We start from the raw sequence: 25,191 nt of genomic DNA on the forward strand, positions 1-25,191 counted from the left end.
CATTTGACAAAAAATTACCATCTCCAGCCTCTGTCTATTCAGGCACACGAGCAATACTGAGATTTTTTTTTAAACCTCTGACTCTATTGTCAAGAGAATCAAGTCTATTAAGTACAGCTTTGTTCTGTTTCAAGATTTCATCAAAGATAGCATCATACCCTGAAACTGGGTTTTCTATATCAGAAACTCTAACTCTTCTGTAATTTGTTTGTGTTAGCCTCAGTTTTCATTTCAAGTGGGACAAACGATTCTGACAAGGTGTTGACTTTTTATGAAGCTTTTATTCAAACCTCCTATAATTGCCAAGTTCAAAACAAGTGCTTTAAATCAGCCAAATAAAAAATACCATTTTAAATCCCACTCCCCCAAATGTACTACCCTACTGCCAAGTGGCCCCTTCTCCGTCTTTTCCTGAGGTAGTGACCCCTGCTTAATGTGACAGAAGTGATCATTGACCATCCCCCATAGCTAGAAAGAGAGGGATGGAAGGGAAATTTCAATGGTAACATAGGGAGAGTTTCCAATGTGGTCAAGATGATATGTGCAGAAACTATACAGAATATGAAAGGCAGCATGGTACAGTGGAAAGAATAGTGTCTCTGGAGTCAGAGGACCTGAGTTCAATTTCTACCTCTCCTATTTATTACTGATGGGACTTTGGAAAAATAACCTCCCTGAGTTTCAGGGTTCTCATGTGTAAAATGCGTCATCAGACTTAATGGCTTCTGATATTCCTTGTGCATCTAGATCTTTGATACTGTGACTTAAGGAGTTTTTCCATTTTTGTGTTTGTTTCCAGAAATAGGGAAAATAAAATCAATAATTCTATATGTATTGAGCGTCCACTATATGACAGCACTGCTTCTGAGCTTGTTCAGTCGTTCAGTCATGTCCTACTCTTTGTAACCCCACAGATCATTTGTCCGTGGGGGTTTCTTGGCAAAGATACTGGAGTGCATTGCCATTTCTTTTCTAGTGGATTACAGCCAACAGAAGTTAAATGCCCAGGGTCACACAGCTAGTAAGTGTCTGAGGCCAGATTTAAACTCAGGTCATCCTGACTCAAGGCCCGACACTCTGTCTACTGAGCCACCTAGCTGCAATTCTCCCTCTATCATGTTGACAGTCAGGTTCCCTAAGTCCCCGGAAGTCAGAGTACATCATAAAGGTAGTTATTTTAGGTCACAACATCAGTCAACATGGATACACACTCATATTAATACTATATATTATGCTAATAATATCCTTAAACCTGGCTTCTATAGGCTGACCCTCATGCATGTCATGGACTCCTTCATACTTCTGCTTCATAGAATCCCTAGTTTCCATCAAAGCTCAGTTCAACAATTACCTTTAACATGAAAACTTCCCCAATTCTCAAAAACTACTGGTGCCTTCTCCACTTGCCCCCTACCAAAAAAAGTTGTTGTTCAGTCATTTTTCAGTCACATCTGACTTTTCACGACCCCATTTGGGGTTTTCTTAGCAGAGATACTGGAATGCTTCACCATTTCCTCCTCCAATTCATTTTATACATGAGGAAACTAAGGCAAATAGGGTTAAGTGACTTGCCCAGGGTCACAAAGCTAGTAAGTGAGGCCAGATTTGAACTCAGGAAGATCAGTCTTCCTGACTCCAGGCCCAGCATTCTATCACTGTGCCACCAAGCTATCCAATCAAAAAGAATTTACATTGTAACTATGATGTGATGTACTTGTATGTATGTATATTGTCTCCCATGATAGAATGTAAGCTCTTCGAGAGCATGAACTGTTTCATTTTTATGTTGGCATTTCCAGAGTAGAGGCTTAATAAATGGCTGAGGACTGACTGATGGACTAAGGGAGGAAAGAAAAGAAAGGAATAAAAAAGGCAAAGATCAGCCCCAGAATTTTTCCAGTAGCTGGTCACTGGTCAATAAGCACAGTGGTTTCTTGTTTTGATTGTTTGGTTGTGTTTTTCTTAAACTAGATCTCCCTATCTCACCCAGGCTGGAGATGTAACAGTCACTCACCTGCCTAATACCCACACCTGACTAGTGAGGAAACTTTAACCTGTTCCATTTTTCTCACCTAGCCTGTATCAACCCTTCTTAGTTGGCCTATTGGCCTTCCACCTTGGGAGCTCACCATATTATTGCCAGACAGTGCAGGTACCCAATTGGCTTTAACCCTACAGCCACCCAGAACTCCTAAATCCAAGCAATCTACTAGCTTCAATATCCACCTATTGGTAGCAGAGATTACAAATATGAGCTCCAATGCTTGGGAAACACAATGCTCTTTCCACAGTACTGCCTCTCACTTTATTCAGAAAACCATTCTGCAAAGAATCTAAAGGAAAGTATGCTCTCTCAAACTCTTCATTCTGCTCCACTTAACCAGTCCAGCAAATTATATCTGCTTGCTACAAAGGAAAAACCTATTTATGCCCATCCTCTGCTCCCACATGGGATTGATACTGCCAGTGCTCCCTTTACCAAGATGGGTTATATTAGAGAAGTGGGTACTTTTAAATGTAAGGGCAGTTTTTAAATTTTAAGTTTATCAATTTGAATTCTGCAACAAACAAAAATAAGGAGAAAATTAATGCCAAAGATAAGCATATACACACAGAAAAAAAAAGCCATGCCTACCCTTTCTGAGTATACTCCCTTCCATGTCAATTGGGGAAAATAGATAATAAAAGTATTTCAAAACATAGGTTCCTATGTTCCACTAGATAATATTTGTAAAAGGCATTTATCACAGTGCTTGGCACATAGTAGGAGCTATATAAATGCTTATTCCCTCTACCTCTTCCCTTTATTTTATAATCTGATAATGTTAAAGCAGGATCCATGTTCTATTCTTTTCCATATTACAATAGAGGCAGAAATATACTCCATATACTCCTTCAGTGTAGTTACAAAAGGCAATTAAATTGTGACTAATAATTTTATAGTTTTGTTTGCATCCTCAAGAGGAACAAGGAAGCATGTGTAACCCCTTTTTATAGGATCCTACTGAGATCAGAAAGGAATAATTATTCATTGATTAAGGCACTGTAAATCTCCTACACACTAAGTGTAATTTATTGAGCTATGAAACCATGGTACAATCAGGTTTCTGCTCCTGTTCTTTTGCACACAAAGAGAAAATTAGAGATGCACACTTGGAAACACAGACAGTATCTAGGAATACTTTATATTTATTTTGGATTATGTATAGCCTAAAATAAATTCAACATATGGTACTTTGATTTCCTTTTGTACTTAATTTTTGTTTGGGTTCCCCTGAAATATGGGAGGGGGTAGGCAGAAGAAATAGGAAAAGGAGAAGGTCTGAGCATGCTTACTAGGGGCAGATTCACCAAGAGCTGAGTGGTATGATTTACTGAGAAATAGAAAAAGATTGAAAGAAGTGGTGGACGAAGGATGATACACATATGGATGAGGCCAATGTTAATTTAGGGAAAAAATAACACTTATTAAAGATCTACATTGTGTGAGCATTATATGTCCTGTTTTTTAACATATTGGTAAAGTTGACTAGATGTCTTACAGGGAGGCAAAGGAAGGCTTTCTAAGTATTTTTTAACTCCTTGTTTAGAGACCATTAGGAAGCCAAGGTGAATTTTCTGGGCTTTGTCCTATACCTCCTATATTTTGTTTTGAGAAGAGTGTAAAGAAAATGGAAAGAAAGGATTATTTAGATTTTTACTATGAATCACTGGTTGGTGCAATGGAAAGGTCTCTCAATTTGAATCCAAAGACCTGGGTTCAAATCCTTGGATTTGCTTTTAATCAGGTGGATGGCCATAGGTAAGTCACTTCACCTTTTATGCCTCAGTTTCCTCATTTAAAATGTAAGCTAGGGCCCTCCAAAGATACTTTGCTTACATGTAACAGATCATCTCCTGGAGCTAACCCCCAAAGGAGTTATTTTCTTTCTCCTTTGGCTCAATCCTCCAACTTGGTCTAATCCAGGAAAGTCTTCAAAATAAAACATGGGCATAGCACAGTGCAACAGATTGATCTCTTGATAATAGATAGTTGATAATCAACAGATAGTCAATAAGCATTTATTAAGCCCTTACTATGTCCAAAGCACTATGTTAAACACTGGGGATACAAAAAGAATTGCCCTCAATGGCACACGATTACAATGTAATGGGGAGATAGCACGCAAACAAATATATATAAAGCAAGCTATATACAGGATAAACAGGAAATAATTAAGAGACTGAAGGTACTGAAATTAAGAAGGGTTTTCTATGACAGGTTGGATTTTAGTTGGGACTTAAAGGAAGCCAGAGAGGTCAGAAGTTGGAGTGGAGAAGGAAGAACGTTCCAAAGATAGGTGACAGGTTGGACAATTTCCCAAAGGCAAAGGAAAAAGGGTGTCTTGTTCATGGAACAGGCAGGAGGCCAGTGTACCTGAATCAAAGGGAATGAGGTGTTAGAAGACTGGAAACATCAGAAGGGGTCAGGTCATGAAGGGCTTAGAATGTCAAACAGAGCATTTTGTATTTAGGAATAGGAATAGGAATAGGAAGCTACCAGAGTTTACTGGGTAGGGAGGTGATGTGATCAGGCCAGCATTATAGGAAAATCATTGTAGTGTCTGAATGGAGAATGGATTGGAGTAGGGAGAGACTTGAGGCAAGCAGACTCACACCAGCAAGCTAATGCAATCATCCAGGCATAAGGTTATGAAGGCCTGCACTATAGTGCTGGCAGTGTCAGATGAAAGGAGAAGTATTTGAGAGATGTCTCAAAAATGAAATTGACAGGCTTTGGCAACAGATTAGATATGGGGGGATGAGAGAAAGTGAGAAATCTAAGCTGACTCCTGGATGCTGAGCTTGAGGTCATAGGAGGATGGTGTTACCCCTATAGTACTAACAGGAAAGGTAGCAGGACTGGGAGTATTTAGGGAAAAAGATAATCATTTCTCTTTTGAACAGAACAGTTTTTGAGTTTAAGATGTCTACTGGACATCCAGTTTGAGATGTCTGAAAGGCAACTGGAGATGTGAGATTGAAGGTCAGCAGAGAGATTGAAGAAGCGTAGGTAGATCTGAGAATCATCAGCATGGATATAGGAATTAAATCTATGGCGTCAGTTGATATAGTATAGAGAGAGAGGAGAACAGGACAAAATGCTGAGAGACACCTACGGTTCTAGGGTATGATCTAGAGGAGGATCCAGAGGAAAGAGAGAAGGCATCATCCAATTAGTAGGAGGAAAACCACGAGAGAGTGGTGACCTGAAAACCTAGAAAGAAAAGAATATGAAGGAGAGAATGATTGACAGTGTCAAAGGCTACAGAGAGGTCAAGGTGAATGAGAATTGAGAAAAGGTCATTGGATTTGGCAACTAAGAGATGATTAGTGACTTTGGAGAAAGCAGTTGAATGTAAGAATAAGGTCAGAAGCCAGATTATAAAGGGCTTAAGAAGAGAGTAAAAGGAGAGAAAATGGAAGCACCTACTGTAGATGGCCTTTTCAAGGAATAGCTACAAAGGGCCCAACCTACCTATCCAATCGTTTACTACTGTTTCCCTATGTGAACTTCCTAAATGAACCAGATTTTATTATCCCTGAAAATACATCTTTGGTATTTCTACCTTGATACCTTTATATACACGATTCCTCTCATCTGAAACACTCTCCTCCTAGCCATCTTTCTCAATTTATGTATGTGAAAGCCCACTTAAATTTATTACATCCTCTGTGAATTCTTGACATCTGCTATACTAACAGATATATGATGTTGACGATAATAGTTATAATAATAACAGCAACAAAATTTTAGAAAGATCCAAGAGTGAAATCAAAGCGCCCTCAATAAACTCAACCAACAAAACAATTATTGAAGAAGTGATAGGGTCATGCAGATTTCTTTATGGAATGGAATCAAAAGGGTTTATGATGATGCTACAGGACAAGGTGATACACAACAATTTACAAAAAGTTTATCCAGAAGGAGCTCAGACTTAGTGATCAATGAAAATTATTCAAGGAAAAGGTAGAAACTGTGTAACACTTCACTGAAGGCTGCAAAAAAGTAACACTATTAAATACCTAGAAAGATATAAAACTTGGTAACTAGAATCACACATCAGAAGCTGACTGCCTTCCATAGACAGATAAAAATTCCCCAATGAAACAAATGCAGTACTCAAAATATTCTTGAAAATTTTACCAGCAAAGCATACTAGAACTGTACCACTATCAGAGATCAAACGGTTGCCAATAATCACCCAAACACTGATCCATAAAACTCAAGAACTTTTTAATTGATTTTGTCATGATATAGACTTATAATCTCCATGCTCAACTGTTCTAAAAGAAAAGTCCTTGAAATAGGAAACCTAGCAAGAAATCAAAATCACTTAGACTGAATCTATACATCACTTCTACCATATTGTCTACTACTCAAGTTATACTGAGAATATAGTGAGCCTACATGAAGATGAGTTTACCTTCTAATACTTTTATTCATCTACTAAAACATTTTATCCACTTAGGCAATAGTCTGTAGAACTTTAATACAAAAAATAGGACACTAACTTGTCCTAGGACTATTTCTATCTGAATGCCATCAAAAAGCTGAGGATGAGATTGTGATAATAAATAGCTGACTAATGCAGACAGCATTATTCTCATTTTATAGGTTAGGAAATTGGGCTTTAACTAAGATGTTAAGCTTACTATAAGGCTAGTAAGTGCCAGAGCTAGTAATGAATCACATTTATATAGTGCTTTTCAATTTACAAAGTATTTTCCTTACAACAATCCTGTGAAATAGGTGATGGAAACATTACTATATTCATTTTACAGATGAGTAAATTGAGGTTCAGGCAGTGAGGTGGTACAGTGGATAGAGTGCTGGGCCTAGAGTTAGGAAGACACATCTTCCTGATGAGTTTAAATTTGGCCTCAGATACTTACTAGCTCTGTGACATTGGCAAGTCACTTGACCCTGTTTGCCTCAGTTCCTCATCTATAAAATGAGCTGGAGAAAGAAATGGCAAACCACTCCAGTATCTTTGCCAAGAAAACCCCAAATGGGGTCATGAAGAGTAGGCCACAACTGAAACAACTGAACAACAACAACAAATTGAAGTTCAGAGTATTTAAATTACATGCCCGCAGTCACATGATGAGTAAGTGGTCCAGGCTATATTCAAAGCATTCTTTGGATTCTAAGCCAAAAAGCCTTTCTACCGTATCATGCTGCTTTTCCATCTCTTTATTTGTATGTCTCTAATTAGATTATCAAGCACTTAACCTCCCTGAGCTTCAGTTGTCTAGTACTTACTTCTGTCTCTTACTTGGAATAAGCATAAGAGTGGTGCCACTTATTTGTATCTCCTTCAAGTACCTCTCACTTGTATTTATGATCTCTGATAGAATTTAGCACAAGAAAAATATTTGTTGATTGGCTGATGTCAGCCCTAAAATGGGATGGGTGGGGGCAGCTGGTTAGCATTCCACCTCATTTCTAATATAAGCACTGTCTAGAGGCACTCCTCAATGTTTCCCCTACTGAGTGGATGCATGGCAGAATAATAACTGCCATTTTGCTCATCCAAGGTCACTAGCAGAGAGAGTTCTCTTTTTTATCATGCCTAGCCTCTTACATACCTCGCTTAATAAAAATTAACTCATACTGATAACATAAGTAAGCTTTTTGCTTTGTTACCCTGACAGAAATAGCCCACTTGGTCCTCGCTGCTCTCCCTGAACACTGGCTTGAAAGTCTAGATTTAATTTGAATACCAAGACATTGCCAAACGGAGATTAGTAAGACTCATTATTCATAAACAAAACTTCAACGGAGACTTCCCTTGTTAAAGGAAGTGAGCCAGATTCGTCACAGATGATTAGAGTTACAAATGGAAATGCTTTTGGCATCATGTTAAACCCTGCTGAGCAAAGTCAGTGAGAGGAGCACTAAGGAATTAACAACTACAAAACAAAACAACAACAAAAAAAAAAGGCAACACCTCTTAAAGTTTGGTTTAAAAAATAAGAAGACTCTATCTTCAATGATGAATGTTGATTATATTCGTCATAAAATTAAATAGAAATATATCCCTGAATTGTAGCCTTTGAAGGTCCTCTGGACCTTACCCAGATGGATTGGCAACTGACACTAAGGCATTTATGAGCAAGTCACTTAACCTTTCTGCCTCTGTGTCTTCATCTATAAAATGAGGAAGTTGGACTAGAAGACCTCTAAGGTCCCTTTCAGTTCTAAACCTATGACTCAGAGTATTTAGTCTCAGAGATCATCATCTGACACCCAAATGCATGAAGCCTATGCGCAATTACCCTCACAGATAGTCTTTAGGAATCTAAGAATAGTCTGACCAACTCTTTACTTAAACCCTAAAGTGAAAAGAGCCTTGGACTTGGAGGCAGAAGTGCTTATCCTGGCCCTGTAATTTCTTATATTACTTTGAACTACTCACTTCTTATCCCCTCTGCAGTCTTTGCCACCACTGACTATCTATCCTTTCCTCCTAAATACTCTTTGTTCCTTGCATCTTTGTGATACTGCTCTCTTCTGGTTCCCTTCCTTCCTCATTTTCCTTTGCAGGATCATCATTCATGCTCTGACCCATACTTAGGGGTATATTTCAATGCTCTGCCCTCACGCTTTTCTTTTTCTCTATAGGCTTTCTCTCTCAGTGATCTCTTGAGCTCACACTAGTTCAACCGTTATTTCTATGCAATTGACTCAGAATGTACATATCCAAGCTGTCACCTCACTCCTGCATCCTCAGTTGACATCTTCACCTGGATGTCCCATAGACATTTAGAACTCAACACATCCAAAATAGAACAAATTATCTTTACTTCTAAACACATCTCTCCTCCAAACATCTATATTTCTATCAAGAGGTCCACTAACCTATGGGCACCCACACTTGCAACTTAGGAGTCATCTTTGAATCCTCACTTTCCCTCAACCTCCACATCCAATCATTTGCCAAGTCTTAGTAATTTCTCTCTTCTTCCACAATGTCTCCAGTAAGTATCCTTCTCTGTACTCACATAGCCATCACCTCATTTTAGACCCTTATCACCTTTGCCCTAGACTATTATAAAAACCTCCTTTTTGGATTCCAATCTTTTGGTCTCTTTCCTCTCCAGTGCAACCTTCACAATTGCCAAAGTAACCTTCCCAAAACATAAATTTGACCGTGCCACTAAACTGCTCAAGAAATTTTTCTGAGACTCTACATTTAACATCCTTCATAATCTGACCTTCATCTACTTTTCCAGGCTTACAAACTCAAGGTCTCAACCAAACTGGTCTACTTATTCTGCCCTGAACTTAACCTTCTATTTCTCTGCATACACTGTAGCATATCAATAGCCTTCCTAAAATGTGGTGTCCCAAAATGAACACAATATCTCAGATGTGATCTGACAAGGGCAGTGAACAGCAGGACTATCTTCTCCTAATTCCTAGAAGACATGGTTCTTCTAATGAAGCCCAATATCAAATTGGAAGTCATTAATGATGGAGAGCAGGATCAGGATCATGATTTATTCAGTTCAGGGTATTCCAGGTGTGAAACCTACCTCCATCCATGCAGATCGGTAACTTTTCAATAAACTATAGCCTTGAAGATAGAGTTGCCAGGAACACCAAGACACTACAGACTTGACATGTCTATAGTCACACAAATAGTAAGTATCAAAGGTAGAATTTGAACACAAGGTTTCCCTCACTCTGTGACCAACATGGCTATCTGCTTGTCCTCCAAGAAAAAATTACATAGATGCACAAGCATTACCAGGTGAGAGATCACCTGTAATGGATAAGGTAAGCTTCTGGAGGGCACAGACAATTTCGTTTTGTCTCTGCATCATCATCACGTACCATAACAGCAGAAACATATTACTTGGTGAATTGAATTGGAGGGTCAGAGAAGAAAAATCTCAGTAATGTTGGTTGGTAAAAACATGCTAAGCATAAGTAAGGCATCTATTAGATGTGATAATAAACAACTGCATCTTTGTCCAGGAAAAATATCTCCTCAAACCTAGCAATTCTCTCAACTCTAAATCCTAAACATTTTTATTTATTGGGAACAGAGTCCAGACTCATTATTTTAAGCATAGGGAGTCATAGTACAAAAACTCCACTTACTGATGCAGATTAGTCGGTCTTCTATAATTTAAGATCATAGAATTATATATTTAAAACTGGAACACACATAAGAAACCATCTTGGTCCAACTGCCTCATTTTACAGGTGAGGAAAATAAAGTCCAAGGAGGTTAAGTACAAATGATATTCTTTCTACTGTACCATATTTTCATTACACCATGCCTAATTTTTTTCTCTTTTCAATACACTTTGCTCCCAAGACTTAAGTCTTAGAAAGTTGTCTGGGACACTGACAAGGTACAAATTGAGGATGTTCACACAGTTAAAATGTGTCATAGACAGGACTTGAATCCAGGTTTCCATGACTCCAGCACCAGTCCTCTATCCATTATGCCACACTGACCCTCAACCACAAAGATTTTGATTATAGTAATTTAACTTAGCTTTAATTCCCACTTTCTTTGCAATACATAAAGCACTTCCTTCTCATAGAATACATTAACACATGGCAAAATCAATCACATAGTGGCAGAAATATGACATCTCACTTTTTAGAGTAATCACAGAATTTCAGAAGTAGAAGAAACTTTAGTGGCCACCTATTCCAATTTGTAACTGAAAAAGAGTTCTGTCTACAAAAAACCCAACAAATTGTCCCCCTTTGTTGGAAGGCACTCCCTCCTCAACTCTCTCTTACTTTGTACATGAAGCCTTTTCCATCCTACAATTACTAGTGTTTTCACTTTCCAATTAACTATTTTGTATAGAACGATAGAACACAATCTCTTTGAGGGCAGAGACTATTTCTTTTCTTCTTTTTTTGTCTTTGTATCCCCAGGGCTTAACACACAGTTTCCAGCCCTTTGGTGCTTAATAAAGCTTGATGATTGATTGTATGATTAGTAATCCAGATATTGATGGAGAACCCCAATAAAGGGATACCCATTACTACTTCAGGCAGTCTTTTCACTTTTGGATATCTGAGTGTATTTTTGTCCCTCACATCAAGGCTAAATTAGCTCCTTTGCACATCTACAATTGTTCCTAGTTCTGCCACCTGAAACCAAACCCAAGTCTAATCCCTCTCCCATATGACAACTGGTGAACTACTTTTGAACAAAGCTTTCATATTCCCCTTGATTCTTTTATTCTCCAAACTAAACGTGCTTAGCTTCTTCAACAAATACTCATATAACATGGACTTAAGCCTCTTCACCATTCTGGTTGCCTTTCTCTGGATGTTGTCCAATTTATCGATGTCTTTCTTTATTAGGTGTGGGGGGGGGGAGGGAGAGAGAGACCCAGAACTGAAAACAATACTCCAATTGTGTTCTGAACTTATTCACAGACAGAACAGGTCTGGAAAATGCTCCCTGAAAACCAAGCTTCTCACAGAACTAACCAGAATGACAAGCATTAACCCTGTAAGAGTCTCCCACTTGTTATGGATACTAAGTCATTTTTATATCCCTAGCAGCACCCATCATGAATTATACTCCAAACAATACATGCCAGATGAGTATAAATGGGCAGGATTACCCACCAATAAAAAACAAAACCAAAACTGACCAAGTCAAAAGAGGATCCATCCCTGTAATGCAGCACTGCCATGGATGCTGATGTTTCATGACAGCTGGAGATAGTTGCCCAAGTAGCTGCTTGGTCCCATCATAAGGTATACCCCAAACCATGTCACATGGTATGAATTGACAGGATTCACCAATAGTAAAGAACTGCCCACATAAAAGGAGGATCCATCCAGGCATTGCAGCATTGTCATGGGAGCTGAGGTCCCACAAAGAGCAGGGGGTTCTTACTCAAGATACTGCTTCTTCTAATCCAAGAGCTAAATATCCAATGACCATTTTGTCTGAATAATGTTCAGAATATCCCAGCAGAAGAGACAATATTAGTTTGGTAAGCTCACTATTTTGCATTTTTGGTGACTTTTCCAGAGGTGCACCTGGAAAGAGATCAGAGGGGGTCTGGAAGCCCCTGCAACTCTTATCAGAGCCCACATTTATAGGAAATGGCTTTGTAGGGCTAACTCATCCCTATCCTTCACCTGCCCTTAGATTAACTTTTTTAGGACACTTTTAAACATTTATCAAAAAGAAACAATTCTCAGTTCTCTATCTCTGCCAACAAATTGGTAAGGTTTTGCCGCTTATGGAGTAGGGAGGATGTTTTGCCTTTTTTATGTCTGGCAATATCATTTTTAGTCAGTCTACTCAGAAAATTGGGGTCTTGAGTCAATTAGAGTGTACTCCACTACTCTCATAAATCACGATGCAATCATAGGGTTAGCTAAATATTTGTGGTTATAAATTGATGATTCTTTGATGTCCAAAAGCCTAATCAAGATATAATTTTTAAAGTGGGTTCCTTGTTCATTATGCAGGATAATCTATATTAAATAGGTCACAGTAGAGAGATTCACACCTGCTCCAAGAAAGTTTAAAATAATAATAATAATGAAACAACTAATATTTATATAGTGCTTGCTATGTGCCAAGCACCATGCTAAGTACTTTATAATTACTTTCTCATTTGATCCTCGCAACAACTCTGGGAGGTAGGAAACTGAGGCATTAAATGACTTTGCTTAGGGTAGCACAGCCAGGAAATTTGAGACCAGTTTTGAACTTGGGTCTTCCTGAGTTGAGGTCTAGTGGTCTTTCCACTGCACCCTCTAGCTGCCCAAGAAGAGTATTTCTATTTCTACCTGTAGCCTCAGACTCCCCTTTTGTATTTTCATCAAATTCCACTGGTATCAGACATTCTAATGTAATCCAACATTCAGAAATTCTTCTAAAGAAGGTTGTTAAGGTAGGACAAGATGTCATACCATTTAAAAACACAATACAAAATCTCTTCCAGCCAAGTTCTCCTCCTCCATCATGCTACAAGGGTGGGGGATGGAACCATGGCCATGCTATCAGAGAGTAAGTTCTGATATTCTTGATTCAGTGAGAAAGCTTTTAAGTGTTGGGTCACTGCTGCATCATAGTAGTAGTAGTAAAAGTAGTCATAGTCATAGTCGTAGTCATAGTAGTGGTAACAGTGATAGCAATAGCAGCAGTAGGAGCAGCAGTAGTAGCAGTAGTAGTAGTGGTAGTAGTAGTAGTAGTAGTAGTAGTAGTAGTAGTAGTAGTAGTAGTAGTAGTAGTAGTTGTGATAGTAGAAGTAGTATTGCAGTTGTAGCTCTGCTTGGCTCCAAAAGGTAGGAACAGGAACAATAGGTAGAATTTCAAAGAGGTATTTTCCCAATAATTTAGGCTATCCAAACAGGAATAGGCTACATTGGGAAGTCCTAGATGTCCTTCAGGGTTGTACTGAAACCTTCAAATCAACTTAAGAGAGGTAAGTGTTAAATTTTCAATGTGAACATTTATGCCTCTGGAATCAGCAGATGCTACAAATCAAGAATTTTATTTTTATTTTCTAGACTTAAGAAATTGATAAAGAAAATGTTGATAATGTAGACTAATTTAAACTTGTATTTCGATACTTGGTTTTTCTTTCTTGGAGAGCCAGTTGTTAAATGTTTACCAACACATTCCTGCTTCCCTTTCCTTAGGGATCTTTAAGAAAAAAACTGAATGACCTCTTTCTTGTCCAGTATGTCACAGAGAAAACTCTTATTCAGCTACACACTGGGCTAGATCAACTCTGAGATGTCTTCCAACTCTGAGATTCTGTGTGTTATGGCTATATAATCTCCAGAGTCTTCCCCAGCTTTAAAACACAATGACTTTGTTACAGGGAAGTAAAGAGTCAGTCCATATTTTTGCGTCCAATACTAACCGCAGTATAAGACCTGGCTTTGAGGACTAGCTATGATACTCAATAACTATGTGATTATGAGCAATTCCCTTAAATGTATTGAGCATCAATTTCCTCATCTCGAGAATGGGAGTAACAATTGCATTACCTGGCACTCTGGGTTACTGGGAAGGAATCCAAGGTATTATTATAAAATAAAATTATGCATCAAAAGAAAAGAATATGCAGGCTTTACCAGGAAGAAGTTTGCACTCTGGTTGCAGGGACGTTGCATGTGTATGAAACACCCTCAGAGCAATATGTCAAGATGGATAAATCGATGCAGCACAAATTAAGTACACAAAACGTGAGATGAGAAAAGATGGGGGAAGGAAGATAATTAGGTGAATGAATGAAGGTATGAACAAATGAATGGAAAAGCATTTATTAAGCAGTTGCTTGCTGTATGTCAGACACTACGAGAAGTACTTTAAAAAGAGTATTTACCCTCAAGAAGCAAAAAGAGAGAGCATGTAGGGGAGGAATGACCTGGGATGGGAGCTTTCTTCAGAGAAAGTGGAGAACAGACAGGCACATAATAAAATGGCCTGAGGAGATGATCAGAGGGGTGTGAAGCTACAGGATGGTCTGAAGTCTAGGCCAGCACTAGTTATGTTGGTCTAAGTAAACTAGTTTATGCACAATCACAAACCAACCCATTTACACTCTTGGGTGGAAGTTTTAAAGAAGAATAGATTAACTTCCCCAGGGACTAAGGGCATAGATAGCAATTAAATCTCAGGATTAATGGGAAGTATTTTGGTCCACAGGAAAGATTACTGTCTCTGGAATCACAGGACCTGGATTCAAAACCTGTGTGACCTTGGGCAAATCACTTAATATTCCTGGGTTTCAATTTCCCCATCCATAAAATGAATCTAAGGTCTCTTGTAGCTCTAGACATGTGATTTATATCATATACCTGCAGGGGATACTTGAAAACAGCTATCATGTCTCCCTTAAGCCTTCTCTTTTCCAGTCTAAATATTGTCCTTCAACTAATCCTTAACTGACATGATCTTCAGGGTTTCACCATTCTACATTAAAAAAAAGTTTAAGTTCCAGATTCTGTCTCTCCCTCCCTTTCCCCGCCCCCCCCCCCGAAATGGTAAGCAATCTGATATAGGTCATAAATGTGAAATCTTATAAAATATAAGAATAATATTTTTTAAAGAAAAATGAGATATTTGTCAAATACTTTACAAACCTAAAAGGACTATATGTGTGTGTGTGTGTGTATATATATATATATGTATATATATGTATATATATTTATATATATGTATATATATTTATATGTATATATATATTTATATATGTATGTATGTATATATATTTATATATGTATGTATGTGTATATATATATATTTATATATAAATGCTAGTATTACTAGTACTACAACTGCAATACTACTTCTACCACTATCACTACTACTACCACTACTACTGCTGCTGCTGCTACTACTGCTATTGCTACCACTGTTACCACTACTACTACTATGACTACGACTACTTTTACTACTATTACTATGATGCAGCAGTGACCCAGTAATTTTTGATCTCATTATTTCTAGTGTTCACAAAAGCTAAGTTAAGTAGTCTACTTATTAGAGCTATTAAACCAATACCTAAATTACAAAATTTGAATTTCTCCAGAAGTTTGTTCAAATTTCCCACTGCTACCTGCTACCCCAACTCAGGCGTTTTCATCTACTGTCTATGTATCAGTAAGGCAAGATTCATGACCTCGAGGATGACCATGAGCATGCCTGAATGGTTCGGAATTGAAAAGTATGAAAACCTCTCTATGTACAGGGTGTCCCTAAAGTCTGGACACATAAGAAATTTCATTAACATCTCAGTAACCGTTTCACCGAAGACTCTGTGTTGTTCAGCGACTTCTTTTTCTGGGATATGCTAAAGGAGAAGGCGTACTGAATCACAGATGCAGCACACTTGATTGAATGCATAAACGCATAAAGAGTGAATTGCTAAAATTGATGGCAATGTGGAGTTATTGTATCGAGTTCACATGAATCTTGCAAAGCACATCAACATTGCATCACAAATGATGGAAACCATATTGAAAATGTTATTTGTTAATATTCCAATTAAATAAAATGTTGTTGAAAATTTCATTCATTTCATTTCTTGAAAATATGCATTTTTTCCTGTGCTGTAGTAACAACTCAGATTTGAAGATCTTTCCCACCAATTAATAGGCCATGTGACCTGCTTACATCACAGGAAGCCTAAGTCACATGTGGTGGGGGGAGCTTCCTGACAGGAAAAGGAAGTTATGCCACAGGAAATGCTGAGAGAGGGAGAAAGAGAGCAATTATGGCTGTTAATGGCCACCCTCATGATGGTTAGAACTGAACAGGCTGACTTAGCTGTACTGTGAGTTTGCTTCGGGGAAGACCCCAGCAGGGGGTTGGAGAGGTTTTGGGATGGTGAGGCTCCAGGCTGTGATATGGTGTTTTAAGTTCCTCGCTGTTATGATGAAGTGGGCTAACTGGCTGTGGGAGCTGAACATTTGGTTATGGATATGGTTCTCAGGGGTCTGAATAAATATTATACTTCTTTTACCTTCTTTATGGAGAGTCTCTCATACTTTGTGATATAGAACTACATAGGCATACTCATCATTATCATTGATGTGTTTATTGCCTTATTGATACATGTGTCCAGACTTTAGGAACACCCTGTAGAAGGCAGAGGAAGTATAACATTTATTTAGACTCCAGAGTATCCGATCCCAAGACCAATAACCCCAATTCAACATAGCATTAACTATATTCCAAAACCAGTAAGCCTACCTCAATGTAGCAACAAGGAAATTATAGTACAGTATTATACCGAGGCACCAAGTCATCCTGTAACCTTCCCGCCTGCTAAGCCTTCCTGCAAACAATAACTCACGAATCCTAACCCCCACCTCAGCACTCTCTTCTGCAGCTCCATCCATGCTGGCTCTCTCAATGTCTGCTCTTCAGTGCCCTCTTGATGTCTGCTCCCTCAATGTCTTCTTCTCTGTTCTGCTGCTCTCCATTCTGTCCCTCTTCAATTCTGGTTCTCTCACACTCTGGGCTCTCCTTTTATATAGTCCTAGCCAGCACCTGATTGGCTAGATCTCAGATCTCTGATTGGCTGAATTCATGATTGACTAGAACTCAGTGCACATACCATTGGCTCTGGTCTTAGCAACTCCCCTTAGGGCCCTTAGGGCTTTACGCCCAAATCAGCCTGGTAAATAGAGGCTTTAGGCCTACTCACAAAGATATAATCAAGCTTTCCCACATAGCCCCACCTGAGACCTATTGAATGGGTGCAGATCTTTGATCACATTAATATGACAGTCTGCCATGCATGGAACTCTCTCACTCTTCATCTTCACCTCCTGGCTTCCCTGGCTTTCTTCAAGTCCTAGCTAAAATCCTACCTTATATAGGAAAACTTTCCAAATCCTTCTTAATTCTAGTGTCTCTCCTTTGTTGATTATCCCTAATCCATCCTGTCTATAGTTTATTTATACATAGTTATTTGAATGTTGTCTCCCCCATTACAGTGACCTCTAGGGTAGACTGCCTTACCTTTTTTTTTCCTGTCTTTAGTACTTTGCAGAAGACTTGGTATAGAGTAGGTCCTTAATAAATCTTTATTTACTAACTAACTCTATCCTAACCATATACAAATATTTTAAAAATCTGGATTTAAAAGATTAATACTTAAACTCAAGAGAATAATTTGAACTTTTAGCAGAAATAATAGATAATTAATGAGACTACTTTTTCTTTGAATTGAACAACTCTCAAGAAAAATCAAACCTTATTTACTGACTTTTACATTCAAATGACCAACTAAATGTGAAAAGGCTTTGACTATTTTAATTTTTCTCAGCTGCTCATATCCAACAGCATTTTCTAGTGGACTTTTTCTTTTAGTTACCACTTTAGTTGCTAAGTTTTACACCCCAAGCAACCTCGACCTTCTGGTTCCTGCTTATCAGGATATATGGTTTGCTACACAAGCTTTGTTGTAGTGGTTCGATTGTTTTTCAGTCATGTCTGACTTTGCATGACCCCATTTGGGGTTTTCTTGGCAAGGATACTAAAGTGGTTTGCCATTTCCTTCTCCAGGGTATTTTATAGATGAGGAAACAGAGGTAAAAAGAGTTAAGTGACTTCCACACGGTCACACTAGTAAGGGTCTGAAGGCGAGATTTGAACTCTGAAAGATGAGTCTTCCTGACTCCAAGCCCAGTGCCCTATCCACTGCACCATCTAGCTGCCCTTTGATATACAAGCTGGCTTGGTTTTTATTAGCATGAAATTTTCTACAGGCAGGAAAATATGTCTATTTAAGCAATTAGATGCATCCCCAGTTTATTATATATCATCTTAGCTCTTCCACCCCAAAACATACCTATCACATAATGACAGCAACTTGAAGTGAAATTTCCTCAACTAAAAAATGAGGAACTGGGACTACATGACCTCTGAGGTCCCTTAGGCCTTAGCACGTGCCCTGATATTACAGATAATGGCTAAGTGGCCTTAGGTCCACTAGACCTGGCCAACTACCCTACACTCAATCCTCCTGTCTGTGTTGTTTTTCCCTATTAGAATATGAACTCAGAGCTGGGAGTGCTTTGTTTTCATTTGTTTGTTTGTTTTGTTTTGCTTTTAAATTTGTATCCCCAGGGTTAACACAGTACTTGGCATATGGTAAACACTTAATAAATGTGATCTATTATTAAATGAGATTGGATTAAATATCCTCAAATGTCCCTTCCAAACCTAAATCTATGTTCTTATGATTACTCTGATCATAGTTACTTATTTTAAAAATATATCCCATCACAATCAATCCCAGTACATGAGGTTATAGTCAGAACTCTAGATACTGTGGGGCACATAAGGGTATTGCTATACTTTTGTTCAAGAGCTCCCAAACATCCTCAACCAGAGCATCAAGCCCCTCGGTTGTTTAGAACACAGCAAGTAGGACAATACATTGCAGCTAATTCATCCTTAAGTAGCAATCTGAAGTTTGGTTAGTTTGTTCTAGAAATGTTGGGGAATAGGGGATACTTTGCAGCTTCATACCTTTTAGCTCATTGAATGATGGGGGAGGGGGGAAAGAAAATGAAATGTGAGAAAAAAAGACATATCCAGCGTTTGCTATGGTTTCTTTCTGGTGACACCGGCTAACTGGGCTGTCAAACAGCACCAGGCCAGCCAATAATAGTATAATAACTTATGAAAACTGTCATTGGCTAGCCTAATTTGCATTAACAATTCAGGAAGCCAATGACATTGGTGGAAGGAGGGAATGGTAATAGTCTTTTCCTCTCCATTCTGATACATCTTATATCTAATTCTGGGACTCAAATAGTACAAAATCCCTGAATATATTTCTGATTATACTGTATTTTTGCACATTTTTAGAATTTCATTCCTATATTAATATACAGACACTAGTCAGTTACTCAGAGAAAGGATGTTAAAGTATGGATTTTGGCAAAAAGACAACCAGCAAAATTTCTGGGTTCATTTTACATATTCATAGGAAAGGTAATAATAGGAAACATATGGTTTGTAATAATAATAGTAGAAAACTGTTTACCCTAACACTATATTTAAAACGCAGCTAGTAAGAATATTCTAGGCCTAATTTTGTCTCTGAGAATGAAAAAGGACAGCATATGGCTAACGTTATGCAAGTCTACAGATTGCTTATGGAGAACATTATTTGTTTTTTGTTGGGTTTTTTTTTTTTAAGAATCTCTTCCCAACATTATTTTTTTCACGATATACTGAAGATATACTTGCTGCAAAGATCTTTTTAGTTGTTGTTCTGGGGTGATATCTGCTAAGATAAATCATTATTCTCACAATTACTGCTGCATGTTCTTGTTAAAATATGACTTGGAATATATGGGTGAAAACGTATCCAAACAAAGGAACATCATATAGATGGGAATGATGGGAGAGAAAGTTCTCTTATTTGAAAATATCATTGTAGTACAAGAGGAAGATTGCATTGGTCTGAAACAGAACAATCATATTCCCTGGAAATAGAAAGGAAAGGAGCCATCTTTAAACTTAAGCATGGTCACAGAACATGTGATATCCACAGTGCAATGTCACACTTTCTACTTACTCTAGAGCTAAGATCTGGCAACAACTTAATGTCAGATAGACCAAGATTACCTTCAGGCAAAATCTTATCCATATAAAAGATAACATTAAGTCAACACCATTTCAGACACCAAAAGAACCCAATATTTCAAGAATCCATGATTTCATGCATGTGAATGCCACTTCCATTGATATGGATTATAACCCTTTCATACCGTAGGGGACAGTTTAATGAACTGCTAGAGCTAAAAAAGGAGCATAACCTAGGAATAAACTCTCTTTACTTAACTACACCAGACCACATGCAGACCATGTCCATGCAAGCCATCATCAGGCCCATGCACATAGCTCTTCCAGGTCAGTAGGACCTATCTCAGCTCATAATTGATTGACATGCTCTTTGAGAATGCAAGGTCACCTTCACACCTTAATAAGGCATAAGATAATAGGCGTAGAACCTTAATGACTATATGCACCTAACTTTGACCATCCATAAAAAAACCCTCTGCTTTTTTTGTTTCACAGTCACTGAAATAATTCCATAACAGATCTGCATTGACTGACATTTGCTTACTTTTCCCCTAGACTATGGACAGTGGATAGAGTGCTGGGCCTACAGTCAGGAAGACTCAGTTTCCTGAGTTAAAATCCAGCTTCAAGGGGCGGAGCCAAGATGGCGGCTGGTAAGCAGGTACTAGAGTGAGGTCCATTAGCGAGTCCCTCCAAAAACCTATAAAAAATGGCTCTGAACCAATTCTAGAATGGCAGAACCCACAGAACAGCAGAGGGAAGCAGGGCTCCAGCCCAGGACAGCCTGGATGGTCTCTGAGTGAGGTCTATTCCACACGGAGCTGGGAGCTGGGAACGGAGTGGAGCAGAGCCCAGCCTGAGCGGCGTGGACCATCCAGACCAGAAGCCAGGCAGAGGGGGCCCTAGCACCCTGAATATGTGAGCTGCGGCAGTTACCAGACCCCTCGACCCACAAACACCAAAGACTGCGGAGAAGGTTAGGGGGAAAAGCTGCTGGAGTGGAAGGAGTTCGCGGTTCGGCTTCCAGCCCCGGGGGCAGCAGAGGTGGGGCAGCTACAGCTGTTGTTACTTCCGGCTCCAGGCCCACCTGGTGGGAAGAATTAAGTGGTGGATCAGAGCAGGGGTGCACAGCCTGCCGAAGATCTAAGCCCAGTTCGGGTTGGGGGTTCTTGGGGAAGGAGCAGTGCGGGTCTGACAGAGCTGGCACCTCCCCCCCCAAATGTGGAACATAGAACTCGTTAGTCTACAAGCAGTCATACCCCACTGAAAAACTCAAGGATCAAGTTAGTTGGTTGGGAATATGGCCAGGCAGCGAAAAAGAGCCCAGATTCAGTCTCAGACTTTGGATTCTTTCTTTGGTGACAAAGAAGACCAAAACATACAGCCTAAAGAAGACAATAAAGTCATAGAGCCTACAACAAAAGCCTCCAAGAAAAACATGAACTGGCCCCAGGCCATAGAAGAACTCAAAAAGGATTTGGAAAAGCAAGTTAGAGAAGTAGAGGAAAAATTGGGAAGAGAAATGAGAAGGATGTGAGAAAACCATGAAAAACAAGTCAATGACTTGCTAAAGGAGACCCAAAAAAATACTGAAAAATACACTAAAGAAAACAACACCTTAAAAAACAGACTAACTCAAATGGCAAAAGAGCTCCAAAAAGCCAATGAGGAGAAGAATGCCTTGAAAGGAAGAATTAGCCAAATGGAAAAGGAGGTCCAAAAGACCACTGAAGAAAATACTACTTTAAAAATTAGATTGGAGCAAGTGGAAGCTAGTGACTTTATGAGGAATCAGAATATTATAAAACAGAACCAAAGGAATGAAAAAATGGAAGACAATGTGAAATATCTCACTGGAAAAACCACTGACCTGGAAAATAGATCCAGGAGAGATAATTTAAAAATTATTGGACTACCTGAAAGCCATGATCAAAAAAAGAGCCTAGATATCATCTTTCAAGAAATTATCAAGGAGAACTGCCCTGATATTCTAGAGCCACAGGGCAAAATAGAAATTGAAAGAATCCATCGATCGCCTCCTCAAATAGATCCCAAAAAGAAATCTCCTAGGAATATTGTTGCCAAATTCCAGAGCTCCCAGATCAAGGAGAAAATACTGCAAGCAGCCAGAAAGAAACAATTTGAGTATTGTGGAAACCCAAGTCAGAATAACCCAAGACCTGGCAGCTTCTACATTAAGAGATCAAAGGGCTTGGAATGCGATATTCCAGAGGTCAATGGAGCTAGGATTAAAACCTAGAATCACCTACCCAGCAAAACTGAGTATCATGTTCCAAGGCAAAATACGAATTTTCAATAAAATAGAGGACTTTCAAGCTTTCTCAATGAAAAGACCAGAACTGAATAGAAAATTTGACTTTGAAACACAAGAATCAAGAGAAACATGAAAAGGTAATCAAGAAACGGAAATTGCAAGGGGCTTACTAAAGTTGAACTGTTTTCTTTACATTCCTACATGGAAAGATGATGTGTATGATTCATGAGACCTCAGTATTAGGGTAGTTGAAGGGAATATGCATATATATATATACATATATATATATATGTATATGTTTATGTATATATGTATAAGAGAATGTGTATGTATGTATATATCTATGTGTATATGTATGTATGTGTATATATATATGTAAAAGAGAGAGAGCAGACACAGGGTGAGTTGAAGATGAAGGGAAGATATCTAAAAGAAATAAAATGAAATTAAGGGACTAGAGAGCAACATACTGAGAGAGGGAGATAGGGAGAGATGGAATGGGGTGGATTATCTCGCATAAAGGTGGCAAGAGGAAGCAGTTCTGTGGGAGGAGGGGAGAGGGCAGGTGAGGGGGGAATGAGTGAAGCTTGCTCTCATCAGATTTGGCCTGAGGGAGAATACCATACTACTCAGTTGGGTATCTTACCCTACAGGAAAGAAGAGGGAGGAAGATAAAAAAAAATAAAAATAAATAAATAAAAGGGGGGGAATGATGGAGGGGAGGGCAGATGGGGGTGGAGGTAATCAAAACAAACACTTTGGAAAGGGGACAGGGTCAAGGGAGAAAATTCAATAAAGCGGGATGGGTTGAAAAGGAGCAAAATGTAGTTAGCCTTTCACAACATGAGTATTGTGGAAAGGTTATACATAATGATACATGTGTGGCCTAGGTTGAATTGCTCAACTTCTTAGGGAGGGTGGGTAGGAAGGGAAGAGGGGAGAGAATTTGGAACTCAAAGTTTTAAAATCAGATGTTCAAAAAAAAAGTTTTTCATGCAACTAAAAAATAAGATACACAGGCAATGGGGCGTAGAAATTTATCTTGCCCTACAAGAAAGGAAGGGAAAAGGGGATGAGAGGGGAGGGGGGTGATAGAGGGGAGGGCTGACTGGAGAACAGGGCAACCAGAATATAAGCCATCTTGGAGTGGGGGGGGGGGGGTAGAAATGGGGAGAAAATTTGTAATTCAAACTGTTGTGAAAATCAATGCTGAAAACCAAATATGTTAAATAAATTTAAATTAAATTTAAAAAAAATAAAAAAAAATGAAGGAAAAAAAATCGAGCTTCAAATGCTTAATAGTTGTGTGACCCTGGGCAAGTTTGCCTCAGTTTCCTCATCTGTACAATGGGTTGGACAAGGAAATGGCAAACCACTCCAGTATCTTTGGGAAAAAAAATACTCTTTGTGATGAACATGACCAAAACAACAGAACAACAGACACAATAAAACGCATAGACTACTTCTCCTAGAAGGTTTTGGGGTTTACAGAGCTTTGAAGTATGAGGGCTACTTTTCTATAAAGTATAGTTTTAATGTGCTGACATAGAATAAGATTCTCTAGAACATTGCATCCATATGATTTGTGGTTTTCTAACAGTATTATCATTTTCTTGAACTAATAGGAACTAGTTAAAGTTTAGAAACTTTTACTTCAAACACCACATATATCAGGTCAGCAGGATAAGGAAAACCATTTTAATACTCTAATACATGAAGCTATTATGTAGAAAGAGAAGGAAGGGGTGGGTGAAGAGAGAGAGAGACAGAAAGAGAGAGAGAGAGAGAGAGAAAGAGAGAGAGAGAGAGAGATCATAAACTCAACAAAGGCCAATTATTTTAGAACTTTAAAGTTATGAAAAATGTTGCCCTGTCAAAATATAATTATCCAAGTAAAAGGAGAGAAGTAACCGATAGTTTGTGCACACCTAGTATGAGTTGCAAAATTATGTTTGTCCTACAGTCACTTCCAGAACAGGAAGGATTTCTAACACTGAGAAGTCCTGAGGGAGCTTTTTCAATGAGCAACCAAAAACAACAGATGGTGCCCAATAGAGATAGTGGGGAGAACTGACTGAAAATAACATACAAAAGAAACATATAGACACTAGAGAATAAAAATAGACCCAAGCGCGTGTTATTTTACAAGGAATAAAGATACCCAATAGAACTTTCTGACATCATGGCATAAAACCCTGGAGATAATCAAACCGGAGGTGGGGATATAGGAAGGAATAATCTTTGGTTTTAGATTAGAGCAGTTAAAGGATTAGTAGCCACCGTTCCCCCACCCCCTCACAACCCCGCTCCCCCCAACACACACACTTGTGCCTACATTACCTAACAGCTAGCAAAGATCTCAGGTTCAGATTATAGGATATAAATTTCAAAGGAAAATATTACAGTTTCAAAGGAAAATCAGCAATCACAAGGTCATTGAATTAGAGCTACAAGAGACCTAACATCCTCATACACAACTCCTATATTTCACAGTTGAAGAAACTGAGGCTCAAAATGAGTTCCAGAGAAGTCAAGTAAGTTGCCCAAAGTCACACAGATGGTAAATAGTAGAGCTGGGATTCGAATCCAGAACTGTTTTCACTATACCATGCTGCCTCAGATATTCGTGATCTCAGAGTCACAAGATGGATGGATGGATGGGTAGATGGATGGAAGGAAGGCAAGAAGGAAGGAAGGAAGGGAGAGTAACATGGTACAGCAGATAGGACCTGCAAGTCAGATACGCCTTGGTTCTTGTCCTAATCCTGCCTCTCACTGTTAAAGTCACCTAAACCTTCTGGGGCT

Source organism: Trichosurus vulpecula, chromosome 7, assembly GCF_011100635.1.
Source record: "Trichosurus vulpecula isolate mTriVul1 chromosome 7, mTriVul1.pri, whole genome shotgun sequence".
In the NCBI taxonomy this organism is placed as follows: domain Eukaryota; kingdom Metazoa; phylum Chordata; class Mammalia; order Diprotodontia; family Phalangeridae; genus Trichosurus; species Trichosurus vulpecula.